Below are 2750 nucleotides of genomic sequence, written 5' to 3'. Positions count from 1 at the left end.
ATTATCCCCCAGAGCCTGGCTTCATACAAGCGAAGCATTAGGAGAATCAAATTGTGATATTTTGACTATCTCTTTTGCCAACTCACTCCGTGGATTGAGAGTGTCATTCTGATTATGGGAATCAGAGTCCTTAGTGCCTTTGAGTCCAGTCAGAGTAGAAAATCATGCATAAAAACCCATTTTTAAGATTCTGTTTCTTAAGAACCACTCCTTGTACCAAGATATATTAGTCAGGGTTCTCTAGAGAAATAGAATCAATAGGGAACATTTGCAAATACAAAATTTATAAAAGTGTCTCAGGTGACCACGGGAACGCAGAGTCCACGATCCTCAGGGCAGGCTGTGAAGCCAACGATTCCAATGGAGGGTCTGGACGAACTCCCCAGGAGAGGCTTGCCGGCTGAATCAGGAAGAGAGCCTGTCTCTTCTGAATCCTCTTTAAAAGGCTTCCAGTGATTAGATTGAGCATCACTGATTGCAGAAGACACTCCCCTTGGCTGATTACAAATGGAATCAGCTGTGGATGCACCTGATGTGATCATGATCTAATTCTATGAAATGTCCTCATTGCAACAGACAGGCCAGCACTTGCCCAACCAGACAAACAGGTACCACCCCTTGGCCAAGCTGACACATGAAGCTGACCATGACAATGCATTTCATGAAGGAGTAAAAGAGCCAAACATTTTCCACAGCCGGGCCCACTTGATTACCCTAACCCCATACCTGTAGACTCAATCTTCCCTAAGATCTAGAACAAAACCTGTTTATTCAGTAAAGGGAAATTAAAGAGCCTGAGTTTCAGTTCCCATAGCCTTGTACCCTGATCAATTCCTGGTTTCCTAGTTTAGTCCCTGTGACTAAGTTTCTATCTGGTTAATTTGCCTGCTACCACTGTTACTTCAAATGAGGGCCCTCGCTGTAATCTTACCAGTATTTCTAAACACTAGGGCCCTGATCTCCAATCCCAACCCAGCTACTGGGCACCACACTCTCTGTTGCTGGGTACCTATTTGCATCCCTATGTCTTGTCTACTCCAAGGCTGCCTGCTTTTAACATCTTGTCAGCTTATTCCATCTCTTGACCTAGAAATCTTGTGTAAATTTCCCCCATACTCTTGAAATTTGGATTAAACATCAGAACATGTATTGCTAATTCACAATATCTTGGGGTAGGTTGGTGAAATTATTCTTGTTTTAAATGGAACAAAAACATGTGAAACACTTATCTCTGGCCCCATAGTATACTTAGGACAGCATTATCAACCTGTGTATCTTAAATAAGACCAGCAGACTCAGCCCAGAACTCTGTTGGCAAATGCTCCTGTTCTCTTCCAGCCTTGAGTCCCTCCCCTTCCTCCTCTGTCACTGCTATGCCTCTCCAGTCACTTCTTCCTGCTCTGGCTCACCCTATCCATACTCTAACAGGAATGCTTTCTCCTCTCCTTCTCATTAACAGCTTCAGCAACCATGAAAATCCCCTAGTAGCTACTTCAACTCAAGGGGTATGAACTTCTTCTGTTTTATATATATATATATATATATATATATATATATATATATATATATATATATATATATATGTATATATATATGTAAAACAAAACTAATATCAAAAATCACACACTGTCTACCTTGTCAACAGATGAGTAGAACATATGGAATAAAAATAAATAATAGGGGGAACAAATGTTAAAATAAATTTAGTTTGAAATGTTAGTGCTCAATGAAAGGGAGGGGTAAGAGTATGATATGTATAATTTTTTTGTTTTCATTTTATTTTTCTGTTTCTTTTTATTTCTTTTTCTGAATTGATGATATTCATGATGATGAATATGCAACTGTGTGATGATATTGTGAATTACTGATTATATATGTAGAACGGAATGATCATATGTTAGGAATGTTTGTGTTTCTTTCTTGTAATTTTTTTTAATTAATAAAAAATTTTTTTAAAAAATCACACACTGGGTGGGCCACGATGGCTCAGCAGGGAGAGTTCCCACCTGCCATGCTGGAGACCTCAGTTCGATTCCCGGTGCCTGCCCATGGGGAAAAAAAAAATCACACAGACATATGGCTTAATGAATTCTTATAAAATGATACTCTTGTAACCATTATCAAGTCAAGAAATACATAATTGTCATCCCCCCAGAATCCCCTTCCATGTAAACTGTACTGATCACAAATCCCTCCCTTTCCCTCATACAAAATTGTCCAGATTTCTACAGAAATTATTTCCTTAATTTTTAAATAAATGTACTAGCTAAATGGGCATTCTTAGTCAATATTTTATAGTCTTGCCTATTTTTTTTAATTAGGTACGTTTTCAATCTCTTCCAATACATGGATTATCCTACCATCCTTCTCTTTTCCTTATAATTTATCTGTAGAAAAACACAAGCTATTTGACTAATAGTATCCCAGTCAGGACTGGGCTGATAGGCCAATCAATTGGTATTTCACTGAACTTAACTTTACCTTCCCCATTTTCTGCCCATTTTTCTATAGAGTAGTCTTGCTGCTACAGGAGTTTTAAAAGAAAGAAATCTCCTCATGCCCCTCTCCAGCATGACTGATTAAAAGAAGCCAGTTTCCTTGCTACCAGCTGCTGCCAGCTTGGCAAACATCTGGCAGTTTAGGTGACTATCTGATGTCTGAAGCTCATCTACATGCCTCCAGTTTCAGTTTCACTATTTCCTTTCCTCTTGATGAGAGGTGTGTTTTGACTCCTGAGAGCTGGAAAGGTA

The sequence above is a fragment of the Tamandua tetradactyla genome, chromosome X (genome assembly GCF_023851605.1).
Source record: "Tamandua tetradactyla isolate mTamTet1 chromosome X, mTamTet1.pri, whole genome shotgun sequence".
NCBI lineage: Eukaryota > Metazoa > Chordata > Mammalia > Pilosa > Myrmecophagidae > Tamandua > Tamandua tetradactyla.
The sequence above is the reverse complement of the archived record's forward strand: the minus strand, read 5'-3'. Positions refer to the sequence as shown.